Raw genomic sequence first — 15,245 nt, forward strand, 5'->3', positions numbered from 1 at the left:
TGGAATAAAGACTGGTCTCTTAATTTTCCCCCAGAGCTGTATATGATTGTAGTAACTTGTAATGCTGGTACTAATGGCGCTAATGATCTTTGTCATTGCCTGTGCTGTGTCACCGGCTACTGCGTTACATTCATGGATTTATCATGGTTAGGTTACTGTAGCCTGTTTCTCTGTACAGTGTATGTGCACTTTCCCTCGCTCATGTGGTATGAGTCATAACCGAATGCTGGCAAGTCCATAATCCAGGTTTACTATTTTGTTACTAGTTGAAACATTTTGCCAACAGTCATTATGACCGCTATGTTGCACTCATTGCTATGAGCACGTAAGACATGCAAACTGTTTAGCCTACCAGCCATTTTGTCACTATTGTCATCTCGGCTACTTAGCTAGCCATGCTGGGTGTCGTGTGTGTGTCAGTGTGTGTGTTTTAGCTAGTGTTTGTGACTGACCTGGTCCCTTACTGGCGAACATGTCGCTTATTTTGCAGCATTTAGCTGTGGCAAGGGCCTTTCTATTTTTAATTCTCTCCCTCTCCGTTCCAACGTTCCTTTTCTGACCGTCCATTTCACAGTGCGAAATGTCAAATGTTATGTGCAGAGAAGCAGGTAGATGGTTGTTATGTGCATAGCGGAGAGACCTGATGTCATTTTTGTCACGGGGATACTTCAGCGAGAGAGTGAGTGTCGCGCCTGATGCGTGGCTTCTCTGTCAACTCATTCCTGCTTGCTATATTATCACTGGTCAAGTTGACTATTCACGGCAGGTCAAAACGACCCTCAATCCAAAATGACCCTCGGGCCAACGGGAAATGTCCCAGTGCTCCCAGAGGCCAGTCCACAATTGATGCCCCCCCACCCTCCCTCTCTCTCTCTCTCCCCCACCCAACATTTTACAACAGTCATAAATTCCTGCTAGAAACTCTCTTCGCTGCCATGGAGTTTGGAGGGAGAAAGCCTGTGAAGAACAGACATTCTTCTTCCCATAACTCCTAATCGCCAACATTGGAGAAGTAAACAATATTTATATTTTTGAGAATTTGGGAATGATCTGTGGATACTTAAATGACAGTCATGTTGAGTTTGTTTCACTTGGAGATCTCATGAATAACAAACATTACTCATGAAGGAAATACACATTACTGTGTCTTTGGTTGTGTACATTTATCAATTATTGGGTTTGAATCTAAATGTTGTGAAATGTGATAAAAAATGAAACTATTTGTGAAAAGATGAAATGTGATGTTAACCTTCTAAATGAAAGTATGGATTTTCATATAAAGTTTAACTAGTCAGTGGCCACGCCCCCGTCAGCCAGACATTACATCAGGCGTCATGGAACCACCCTTTTCTACTCCAGAATAAAAGGACTGGTGACAAAATGTACATTTAGTCAAGATAAGGCCGGGACAGGGAGTTCCACGTTGAAATGGCTAGATCTCTGAAACGTTCAACAGAGAAGAAGTACTACTCGGCGCCAAAGAGACCCACAAGAAGCAGGAAGTCTCAAATGGTTAAGACGATAAAAATATGAAGCTGTCGCTACATGTTGAAATGGTTGGCAATTTAAACTAGAGTCAGAGAACGCCGGGATGGAGTCCTCACATTGAAATGGTTGGCAATTCAAAAACTAGAGTCAGAGAACGCCGGGACGGAGTACCCACGATGGAATGACTACAACTATAAACTAAAGAACAATTCAGACTGCAGCTGTTTAAATACTTTAGTCTGGTAAACGCAGCCAATCTAAAAACAGTTCCGAATGGTACTCTGAAGTATCCATTATAACAACTACGACAGACTGTGACTCCTAGGGAACGCAACCAGAGACTTTTCTGTCGACTTTCTGGCAGATGGACCGGCGACCACAGAGAGAGACAACAAGACATATGCTCATAAATATGTAAATTGCTATTTATTATTCGAATGAGCTGTTGTTCATATTCAAAGTATTAATAATTTCTATGAGTCTAGTTATCAGCTATGAGTTTCCTGCTCTTAATTGGTCCCCATCTCCTTTCCTTTGTCTACCAAGCCGTCATATCGGTTTTGTCCGCTAGGGACTTTTCCTTTGTGTCATGTAGTAGTAACCCATGTGTGAAAATCAAATCAAATCAAATTTTATTTGTCACATACACATGGTTAGCAGATGTTAATGCGAGTGTAGCGAAATGCTTGTGCTTCTAGTTCCGACAATGCAGTGATAACCAACAAGTAATCTAACTAACAATTCCAAAACTACTGTCTTATACACAGTGTAAGGGGATAAAGAATATGTACATAAGGATATATGAATGAGTGATGGTACAGAGCAGCATACAGTAGATGGTATCGAGTACAGTATATACATATGAGATGAGTATGTAGACAAAGTAAACAAAGTGGCATAGTTAAAGTGGCTAGTGATACATGTATTACATAAGGATGCAGTCGATGATGTAGAGTACAGTATATACGTATGCATATGAGATTAATAATATAGGGTAAGTAACATTATATAAGGTAGCATTGTTTAAAGTGGCTAGTGATATATTTACATAATTTCCCATCAATTCCCATTATTAAAGTGGCTGGAGTTGGGTCAGTGTCAATGACAGTGTGTTGGCAGCAGCCACTCAATGTTAGTGGTGGCTGTTTAACAGTCTGATGGCCTTGAGATAGAAGCTGTTTTTCAGTCTCTCGGTCCCAGCTTTGATGCACCTGTACTGACCTCGCCTTCTGGATGATAGCGGGGTGAATAGGCAGTGGTTCGGGTGGTTGATGTCCTTGATGATCTTTATGGCCTTCCTGTAACATCGGGTGGTATAGGTGTCCTGGAGGGCAGGTAGTTTGCCCCCGGTGATGCGTTGTGCAGACCTCACTACCCTCTGGAGAGCCTTACGGTTGAGGGTGGAGCAGTTGCCGTACCAGGCGGTGATACAGCCCGCCAGGATGCTCTCGATTGTGCATCTGTAGAAGTTTGTGAGTGCTTTTGGTGACAAGCCGAATTTCTTCAGCCTCCTGAGGTTGAAGAGGCGCTGCTGCGCCTTCTTCACGACGCTGTCAGTGTGAGTGGACCAATTCAGTTTGTCTGTGATGTGTATGCCGAGGAACTTAAAACTTGCTACCCTCTCCACTACTGTTCCATCGATGTGGATAGGGGGGTGTTCCCTCTGCTGTTTCCTGAAGTCCACAATCATCTCCTTAGTTTTGTTGACGTTGAGTGTGAGGTTATTTTCCTGACACCACACTCCGAGGGCCCTCACCTCCTCCCTGTTGGCCGTCTCGTCGTTGTTGGTAATCAAGCCTACCACTGTTGTGTCGTCCGCAAACTTGATGATTGAGTTGGAGGCGTGCGTGGCCACGCAGTCGTGGGTGAACAGGGAGTACAGGAGAGGGCTCAGAACGCACCCTTGTGGGGCCCCCGTGTTGAGGATCAGCGGGGAGGAGATGTTGTTGCCTACCCTCACCACCTGGGGGCGGCTCGTCAGGAAGTCCAGTACCCAGTTGCACAGGGCGGGGTCGAGACCCAGGGTCTCGAGCTTGATGACGAGCTTGGAGGGTACTATGGTGTTGAATGCCGAGCTGTCGTCGATGAACAGCATTCTCACATAGGTATTCCTCTTGTCCAGGTGGGTTAGGGCAGTGTACAGTGTGGTTGAGATTGCATCGTCTGTGGACCTATTTGGGCGGTAAGCAAATTGGAGTGGGTCTAGGGTCTAACTAATTGTGTGTGTGTTTATGTCATGTTATTCTGGGATTGATTAGTTAGTTAGTAAATAAATCATTAAACCAATTTGTATATCTCTGATTCTATGCTATGGTTGGTGCAGACATCCAAGGGTTTGCGACATTCAGAATATGACTGATGAGGTGTTAATACATTATTAAGTGACATTAATAAGTGACTGTAATCGATAAGATATGAAAATATCTGAAGAGTTAATTCAGGAAATAGAGAAACACTTAAATATTTTCCCGTGGTGCCCCGACTTACATGTTGATAAAACTTATCATGTAATTTTAATTTTAATTACAAAATAAAATTACATTTACATTTACATTTAAGTCATTTAGCAGACGCTCTTATCCAGAGCGACTTACAAATTGGTGCATTCACCTTATGACATCCAGTGGAACAGCCACTTTACAATAGTGCATCTAAATCTTTTAAGGGGGGGGGGGTGAGAAGGATTACTTTATCCTATCCTAGGTATTCCTTAAAGAGGTGGGGTTTCAGGTGTCTCCGGAAGGTGGTGATTGACTCCGCTGTCCTGGCGTCGTGAGGGAGTTTGTTCCACCATTGGGGGCCAGAGCAGCGAACAGTTTTGACTGGGCTAAGCAGGAACTGTACTTCCTCAGTGGTAGGGAGGCGAGCAGGCCAGAGGTGGATGAACGCAGTGTCCTTGTTTGGGTGTAGGGCCTGAAAATGACACAAAATTGATAATATACAGTCTTCACATTTAATGATAGTCAACGACACAACAGTAAAAAAAAATTGTGCTTAAACCTGAGTGTAATATACCTTTTTGTTATTCTATGGTTTAGCCTTCTTTCATAATCAGCATTTCAGATAAATACAACATTTCCCCTTGGTGATAATTAAGTTAATGTTATGTTGATCCAACCTGGGATGACATGGTGGAAGCTAAGCTGCAGTATCACCATCAACATGGGAACCCACAACGTCAGGGAGCCCTTTGTTATACTTACAGTTACATATGACCCTCCCCCCATGTGGAAATGAACTGAATGATAATTCATAACGGTATATTATCAACAACAAAAATATGACTTAATCACACCAGATGGGGGCGCTGTTGTATAGAGAACTGCTGGCTAGGATTCCTAAAGCTTCTCAGAGTAGGACTGCTGAGCCTTGTGGCCAGTGATGCCTTTCATACAGTGGTGTAAAAATACATTAGTAAAAAATACTTTTAAAGTACTTCTTAAGTCGTTTTTTTGAGCATCTGTACTGTACTACACTATTCATTTGACAACTTTCACTTCACTACAGTGAAATGGTCCACCTACACAGACAGCGTGGTGAAAGCGCAACAGCGCCTCAGGAGGCTGAAGAAATTTGGCTTGAACACTCAAACTTTTACAGATGCACAATCGAGAGCATCCTGTTGGGCTGTATCACCGCCTGGTACGGCAACTGCTCCGTCCACAACCGTAAGGCTCTCCAGAGGGTAGTGAGGTCTGCACAACGCATCACCGGGAGCGAACTACCTGCCCTTCAGGACACCTACATCACCTGATGTCACAGGAAGGCCATAAAGATCATCAAGGACATCAACCACCAAAGCCACTGCCTGTTCATCCCGCTATCATCCAGAAGGCGAGGTCAGCACATGTGCATCAAAGCAGGGACAGAGAGACTGAGAAACAGCTTTTCTCTCAAGGCCATCAGACTGTTAAACAGCCATCACTAACATTGAGTGGCTGCTGCCAACATAGACTCAATATCTAGGCACTTTACTAATTGGATGTAATAAAGGTATTACTAGTCACTTAAACAATGCCACTTTATATAATGTGGGGCAGGAAAAGGGGCTGAGCTGGACCCAAGGAAAGAAACAAATATCCAAAAACACCCTTAAACTAGACTACTTAAATACAGCTAACTAACCAAATATACAGTGGGTGGTCCGCCCAGTTCTAACTAGTGTTCTTAAACAAAGTTTACCTACAGGTAGTGTATGCCCATGGGCGACTTGTCTTAGTACCCCCTTTTATACTTTTGATACATACAAGTATATTTTAAACCAAATACCTTTGGACTTTTACTCAAGTAGTATTTTACTGCTTTCAGATCAGGGGAGACCTGTCCCTTATTCATAGTGTCTCAGATTAAGAGATCTGATCTCGGATCAGGTTTTCCCAGTCCAGAAGATTCTCCTTCAATATGATCTAAAAAGTCAAACTGTTATGAACACGCTTCATGAATATGGGCCTAAGGGCCCGTGTCCACAAAGCACCTCAGAACGAGAGACTGCTTTCCAACAACAGGTAGTTTGACTGTTTCTGTTGACTATCTAACGGATGTTCTTGAACAGGAAAACAGCTGAGAGCAGAGCATTACATTTACATTTTAGTCACCCAGCAGACGCTCTTATTCAGAATGACATACAGAGGAGGACAGAGGAGTCGAGGAGAGCACAGACTTTTGGCCAAATGAGAATCTCCCAGTGAATAAATGTATCTCAGTGACGGGGAAACTAATGAGTGGTTGAGAGGTTGAGTAGAGTGTTAATTTATTAGTAGGTAAAGGAGGAGTCTGGTCTCCTCATTGATTACCTTCTTCAGCAGAGGATTCACAAGAGTATCCTTTCAGCTTCTAGCGTGGAAGTGTTTTAAAATCCACCCCCTTTGAATCAGCTGTTGTTATCTGGAAGGAGAAAATCATGCTACTTCTACTTTTATCTATAAAATGTCTTCCACAACGACTAGCTACATTTATTTGTATCACTACACATTTATTTAGGGATTATAATGATCTAATGATGATGGTATGATGGTATGTCTCCACATGCCTGACTGAGCAGTGAGGTCATTCCTCCGATCTTCTGCGTGCGAGCGAGCAGTTTGTCAATGGACTGATATCCAGGTTGGGTCTGCCTTGAGTATCCCTAACCCTCTCCAACCTCTGCTTGTACCACGACAACACAGAGGCAGGTAGTTATTAATGACCCATAGAGAATTGGTAAAAATGTGTCCGAAATTACTACAGTATCTCAAACTGATTAGGTGACAGGGCCTGGCCAATGGTGAGAAGATGACGTTTCACGGAATTGGTATCAGTAACAACAAGACAACCTATTGGACAATCACAATGTGGTCACTAAAAACACCACAGTCCGTTGTATAATCGCAGTGTGGTCATTAATAACGTGACAGCCCATTGGATAATCACAGTGTGGCCATTAATAACGTGACAGCCCATTGGATAATCTCAGTGTGGTCATTAATAACATTACAGCCCATTGGATTATCACAGTGTGGTCATTAATAACGTGACAGCCCATTGGATAATCTCAGTGTGGTCATTAATAACGTGACAGCCCATTGGATAATAACAGTGTGGTCATTAATAACGTGACAGCCCATTGGACAATCACAGTGTGGTCATTAATAACGTGACAGCCCATTGGATAATAACAGTGTGGTCATTAATAACGTGACAGCCCATTGGATAATCTCAGTGTGGTCATTAATAACGTGACAGCCCATTGGATAATAACAGTGTGGTCATTAATAACGTGACAGCCCATTGGACAATCACAGTGTGGTCATTAATAACGTGACAGCCCATTGGATAATCACAGTGTGGTCATTAATAACGTGACAGCCCATTGGATAATCTCAGTGTGGTCATTAATAACGTGACAGTCCATTGGATAATCTCAGTGTGGTCATTAATAAATTGACAGTCCATTGGATAATCTCAGTGTGGTCATTAATAACGTGACAGCCCATTGGATAATCTCAGTGTGGTCATTAATAACGTGACAGTCCGTTGTATAATCTCAGTGTGGTCATTAATAACGTGACAGTCCGTTGTATAATCTCAGTGTGGTCATTAATAACGTGACAGTCCATTGGATAATCTCAGTGTGGTCATTAATAACGTGACAGCCCATTGGATAATCTCAGTGTGGTCATTAATAACGTGACAGTCCGTTGTATAATCTCAGTGTGGTCATTAATAACGTGACAGTCCATTGGATAATCTCAGTGTGGTCATTAATAACGTGACAGCCCATTGGATAATCTCAGTGTGGTCATTAATAACGTGACAGTCTGTTGTATAATCTCAGTGTGGTCATTAATAACGTGACAGTCCATGGTCTTTACTTCCTTTCTTCCGCTCCATTGCTTTCCTAGCTCTCTTTCCGCATATCATTAATAACGTCACAGCCCATTGGACAATCACAATGTGACAGCCCATGGTCTTTCCTAGCTCTCTTTCCTCATATCTTTTCCTTATTTTCTTTCCTTTCCTCCTTTCCGAGGTTCTTCTCCTCCTTTCTTGATTCCTTTGCTTCCCCTGCTTTCTCTCTTCCTTTTCTAGATCCCATTCCTTATTACCTAGGTTCCTTTCCTCATTTCTTTGATCTATTTCCTCCTCCACTTGTTGGCTGCTTTTCCTTCACTCTGTGGTCCGACTCATCCCAAACCATCTCAATTGGGTTGAGGTCAGTTGATTGTGGAGACCGGGTCATCTGATGCAGCACTCCGTCACTCTCCTTCATAGTCAAATAGCCCTTACACAGCCTGGAGGTGTGTTTTGGGTCATTGTCCTGCTGAAAAACAAATGATAGTCTCACTAAGCGCAAACCAGATCGGATGGTGTATGGCTGCAGAATGCTGGGGTAGTGTCACGCCCTGGTCAAAGTATTTTGTGTTTATCTTCATGTATTGGGTCAGGCCAGGGTGTGGCATGGGGTTTTTGTATTGTGGTGTGTTTTGTCTTGGGGTTTTGGTGTGTATGTATTGGGATTGTAGCTAGTGGGGTGATCTAGCAAAGTCTATGGCTGTCTGGAGTGGTTCTCAATCAGAGGCAGGTGTTTATCGTTGTCTCTAATTGGGAACCATATTTAGGCAGCCATATTCTTTGAGTTTGTCGTGGGTGATTGTCCTTAGTGTCCTTGTTCCTGTCTGTGTTAGTTTTCACTAGTATAGGCTGTTTCGGTTTTCGTTACGTTCTTTGTTTTGTAGTGTTTGTGTTTTAGATTCGTGTTACGTTTTTTGTTCATTAAACATGGATCGCAATCTACACGCTGCAGTTTGGTCTGACTCTCCTTCACCACACCTAGAAAACCGTTACAGGTAGCCATGCTGATTATGTGTGCTTTGAATTCTAAATAAATCACTGACAGTGTCACCAGCAAAGCACCATCACACCTCCTCCTCCATGCTTCACGGTGGGAACCACACATGCGGAGATAATCCGTTCACCTACTCTTTATCTCACAAAGACACAGAGGTTGGAACCAAAAATCCCAAATTTGGACTCATCAGACCAAAGGACAACTTTCCACCGGTCTAATGTCCATTGCTCATTTTTTCTCGGCCCAAGCAAGTCTCTTCTTATTATTGGTGTAATAATAATAATAATAATAATATATGCCATTTAGCTGACGCTTTTATCCAAAGCGACTTACAGTCATGTGTGCATACATAGTAGTGGTTTCTTTGCAGCAATTCAGCCATGAAGGCCTGATTGACACAGTCTCCTCTGAACAGTTGAGACGTGTCTGTTTCTTGAACTATGTGAAGCATTTATTTGGGCTGCAATCTGAGGTGCAGTTAATTGCAGATTTCTGAGGCTGGTAACTTGAACAATGAACTCATCTTCTGCATCAGAGGTAACTCTGGGTCTTCCTTCCCTATGGCGGTCCTCATGAGAACCAGTTTCATCAAAGTTCTCAAATTCAACAAATTAACTTTTAACAAGACACAAGGCACACCTGTTGATTTAAATGCATTGCAGGTGATTACCTCATGAAGCTGGTTGAGAGAATGCCAGTAATTTGCGAAGCTGTCATCAAGAGAAAGGATCTCTACTTTCCAGAATCTCAAATATATAATATATTTGGTTTGTTTAAGACTTTTGTGGTTACTATATGATTCCATATGTGTTATTTCATAGTTTTGATGTTTTCACTGTTATTCTAGAATGTAGAAAATAGTAAAAGTAATGAAAAACCCTGGAATGATTAGGTCTGTCCAAACTTTGGACTGGTACTGTACACACACTTCACAAAAGTTTGGGGTCACTTCGAAATGTCCTTGTTTTTTAACGAAGAGCACATTTTTTGTTCATTAAAATAACATCAAATTGATCAGAAATACAGTGTAGACATTGTTAATGTTGTAAATGACTATTGTAGCTGGAAACGGCTGATTATTTATGGAATATCTACATAGATGTACAGAGGCCCATTATCAGCAACCATCACTCCTGTGTTCCAATGGCACGTTGTGTTATCTAATCCAAGCTAATCATTTTAAAAGGCTAATTGATCATTAGAATATCCTTTTGCACTTATTTTAGCACAGCTGAAATCTGTTGTTCTGATTAAGAAGCAATGAAACTGTCCTTCTTTAGACTAGTTGAGCATCTGGAGCATCAGCATTTGTGGGTTCGATTACAGGCTCAAAATGGTCAGAAACACTTTTTCTGAAACTCGTCGGGCTATTCTTTTTCTGAGAAATGAAGGCTATTTTATGCAAGAAATTGTCAAGAAACTACAGATCTCGTACAACGCTGTGTACTGCTCCCTTCACAGAACAGAGCAAACTGGCTTTAACTAGAATAGAAAGAGGAGTGAGAGGCCCCGGTGCACAACAGACGCCTCACAATTCCTCAACTGTCAGCTTCATTAAATAGTACCCGCAAAACACCAGTCTCAACGTCAACATTGAAGAGGTGACTCCGGGATGCTAGCCTTCTAGGCAGAGTTCCTCTGTCTCGTGTCTGTGTTCTTGATCTTTTCTTTTTACTGGCCATTCTGAGATATGGCTTTTTTTTTCAACTCTGCCTGATCCTAATTCCAAAAAAAGATTCTGATCCAAAGAATGTCTTAGTAAAGGTTTGTTATTGAGCCATCTCTCCTGGCAATAAAGAAATGATTAACAACAAACCTTACACCACCTGAATTAACAAGTTAATCTGCAATGACATGGAGGTCAAAGACAACCTGAAGCTGGAGGTGTGGGACAATGAAGTGTCAGCTGACGACCGCCTGGTGACATGACCTGTTCTACCACAGTTTCAGATCAGCTGACGACTTCCTGGTGACCTGTTCTACCACAGTTACAGATCAGCTGACGACTTCCTGGTGACCTGTTCTACCACAGTTTCAGATCAGCTGACGACTTCCTGGTGACCTGTTCTACCACAGTTTCAGATCAGCTGACGACTTCCTGTGGACCTGTTCTACCACAGTTTCAGATCAGCTGACGACTTCCTGGTGACCTGTTCTACCACAGTTACAGATCAGCTGACGACTTCCTGGTGACCTGTTCCACCACAGTTACAGATCATCTGACGACTTCCTGGTGACCTGTTCTACCACAGTTACAGATCAGCTGACGACCGGCTGGTGACCTGTTCTACCACAGTTTCAGATCAGCTGACGACTTCCTGTGGACCTGTTCTACCACAGTTTCAGATCAGCTGACGACTTCCTGGTGACCTGTTCTACCACAGTTACAGATCAGCTGACGACTTCCTGGTGACCTGTTCCACCACAGTTACAGATCATCTGACGACTTCCTGGTGACCTGTTCTACCACAGTTACAGATCAGCTGACTACCGGCTGGGGACCTGTTCTACCACAGTTACAGATCAGCTGACGACTTCCTGGTGACCTGTTCTACCACAGTTACAGATCAGCTGACGACTTCCTGGTGACCTGTTCTACCACAGTTACAGATCAGCTGACGACTTCCTGGTGACCTGTTCTACCACAGTTTCAGATCAGCTGACGACTTCCTGGTGACCTGTTCTACCACAGTTACAGATCAGCTGACGACTTCCTGGTGACCTGTTCTACCACAGTTACAGATCATCTGACGACTTCCTGGTGACCTGTTCTACCACAGTTACAGATCAGCTGACTACCGGCTGGGGACCAGATGGAGCCCGTAGTATGTAAGGGAATACCCCCCTGTATTGGACAAAAATGAATGGCATGTCATTGGCATCGGACAAACCATATACACATTGGCCAATACCACCCAATTCGGCGTTGATTCATCCAAAGTGTATTGCAAATGCCATATGGTAATTGCCAGTTGTAACACTTTAAAAATTCAACAGGGGGCAAATGCGCTCCACCGGGGTTTTTCATATTGGATATGTAACCCAAATTAATGTCCAAAAGTAAAATTTTGAAAAAATGAACTTTTTTTCAAAAACTTATCACCCCTTAAAAAGTGCTTTCTGGACCGTTTTTCGAAATTCTTTCGATTTTTTTGTCAATTACACATGTGTAAGAACTGTATGAATATACTTTTGTCCAATTTTATTATCATAATTTTTTTAATTTTTTTATATGCGCATAAGGAATATGTTTTGTCCAATTCCAATATGATTTCATAGGAAGTCAAAAGTCAAAAGTCAAAAATGTCAAAATTTTGTAAAAACTTCACACACCCATAAAAAAGTGCTTTCTGGACCGTTTTTCGAAATTCTTTCGATTTTTGTCAATTACACATGTGTAAGAACTGTATGAATATACTTTTGTCCAATTTTATTATCATAATTTTTTTTTTTTTTTACATGCGCATAAGGAATATGTTTTGTCCAATTCCAATATGATTTCATAGGAAGTCAAAAGTCAAAAGTCAAAAATGTCAAAATTTTGTAAAAAACTTCACACACCCTTAAAAAGTGCTTTCTGGACCGTTTTTGAAATTCTTTCAATTTTTTTGTCAATTACACATGTGTAAGAACTGTATGAATATACTTTTGTCCAATTTTATTATCATATTTTTATATATTTTTTTAAATTGTGCATAAGGATTTTTTTGTGGGCCAAATGACGTAAGAAATTTGACATGCTCAAAAAATCCTGCAGAAATGCAAAATTGACTGGCCTGATGAACTCGGGATGGCCGGGCAGTGATAGTTGTTCCTTTCCATCACTCGTTGTGTTGACTTCATCATGTCCATTTTGTGATGTTTTTTCACTATATAATCATATTGCAAGTGCACGTGCATTTGCAATATGTTTCAATGTGCATTTACCATATGAAATTTGACCTTGCTCAAAAATGCAAAATTGACTGGTCTGATGAACACAGGATGGCCGAGCAGTGATAGTTGTACATTTCCATCACTCGTTGTGTTGATTTCATCATCTCCGTTAGGTGATGTTTTTACACTATAGAATCATATTGCAAATGCACGTGCATTGTTGTGCAACTGGTAACCCAAAAATAAAAATATGGTTGTAAATGCATTTACCGGTCATTCTGATATTAATGCTCGCTATGGGAACACAGGATGGCCGGGCAGTGATAGTTGTACATTTCCATCACTCGTTGTGTTGATTTCATCATGTCCATTAGGTGATGTTTTTACACTATAGAATCATATTGCAAGTGCGCGCGCATTTGCAATATGTTTCAATGTGCATTTACCATATGAAATTTGACATGCTCAAAAATGCAAAATTGACTGGTCTGATGGACACAGGATGGCCGAGCAGTGATAGTTGTACATTTCCATCACTCGTTGTGTTGATTTCATCATGTCCATTAGGTGATGTTTTTTCACTATAGAATCATATTGCAAGTGCGCGCGCATTTGCAATATGTTTCAATGTGCATTTACCATATGAAATTTGACATGCTCAAAAATGCAAAATTGACTGGTCTGATGAACACAGGATGGCTGAGCAGTGATAGTTGTACATTTCATCACCTGTTGTGTTGATTTCATCATGTCCATTTGTTTATGTTTTCTCACTTTTGCAAAGTCACTGTGCATTTGCAATATGGTTCAATGGGCAGGTACCATCACGAATTTGTCATGCTATAAAAATCCTGCAGGAATGTGAAATTGACTGGTCTGATGAACACAGGATGGCCGAGCAGTGATAGTTGTACATTTCCATCACTTGTTGTGTTGATTTCATCATGTCCATTAGGTGATGTTTTTCACTATAGAATCATATTGCAAATGCACGTGCATTGTTGTGCAACTGGTAACCCAAAAATTAAAATATGGTTGTAAATGCATTTACCGGTCATTCTGATATTAATGCTCGCTATGGGAACACAGGATGGCCGGGCAGTGATAGTTGTACATTTCCATCACTCGTTGTGTTGATTTCATCATGTCCATTAGGTGATGTTTTTACACTATAGAATCATATTGCAAGTTCGCGCATTTGCAATATGTTTCAATGTGCATTTACCATATGAAATTTGACATGCTCAAAAATGCAAAATTGACTGGTATGATGGACACAGGATGGCCGAGCAGTGATAGTTGTACATTTCCATCACTCGTTGTGTTGATTTCATCATGTCCATTAGGTGATGTTTTTACACTATAGAATCATATTGCAAGTGCGCGCGCATTTGCAATATGTTTCAATGTGCATTTACCATATGAAATTTGACATGCTCAAAAATGCAAAATTGACTGGTCTGATGGACACAGGATGGCCGAGCAGTGATAGTTGTACATTTCCATCACTCGTTGTGTTGATTTCATCATGTCCATTAGGTGATGTTTTTCACTATAGAATCATATTGCAAATGCACGTGCATTGTTGTGCAACTGGTAACCCAAAAATAAAAATATGGTTGTAAATGCATTTACCAGTCATTCTGATATTAATGCTCGCTATGGGAACACAGGATGGCCGGGCAGTGATAGTTGTACATTTCCATCACTCGTTGTGTTGATTTCATCATGTCCATTAGGTGATGTTTTTACACTATAGAATCATATTGCAAGTGCGCGCATTTGCAATATGTTTCAATGTGCATTTACCATATGAAATTTGACATGCTCAAAAATGCAAAATTGACTGGTCTGATGGACACAGGATGGCATGAGCAGTGATAGTTGTACATTTCCATCACTCGTTGTGTTGATTTCATCATGTCCATTAGGTGATGTTTTTACACTATAGAATCATATTGCAAGTGCGCATTTGCAATATGTTTCAATGTGCATTTACCATATGAAATTTGACATGCTCAAAATGCTAAATTGACTGGTCTGATGAACACAGGATGGCTGAGCAGTGATAGTTGTACATTTCCATCACTCGTTGTGTTGATTTCATCATGTCCATTTGTTTATGTTTTCTCACTTTTGCAAAGTCACTGTGCATTTGCAATATGGTTCAATGGGCAGGTACCATCACGAATTTGTCATGCTATAAAAAAATCCTGCAGGAATGTGAAATTGACTGGCCCGATGAACTCGGGATAGCTGGGCAGTGATTCTGGTTCATCTCCATGGCTCGTTAGGGTTGATTTCAGAATGTCACTTTTGGTGATGGTCCTCTCCGTTTAAACATATTGCTAATGTACAAAAGTCAACTAGCAAGTCAGTGTCCATCAGTCAATTAGATGTCATTTTGACACCAAACTGATACCAATTGACACCAAACCCACTTTTTCCAACTCATTTAGAAGCCAACTATCATATATGTCAGAGCAGGCCCATAATTCACAGCGCCTTTAGTTTAAAACATAATAAAACGTAAAACACATAGTTACGTTCTGGC

Source organism: Oncorhynchus keta, chromosome 25 (genome assembly GCF_023373465.1).
Source record: "Oncorhynchus keta strain PuntledgeMale-10-30-2019 chromosome 25, Oket_V2, whole genome shotgun sequence".
NCBI classification, from domain to species: domain Eukaryota; kingdom Metazoa; phylum Chordata; class Actinopteri; order Salmoniformes; family Salmonidae; genus Oncorhynchus; species Oncorhynchus keta.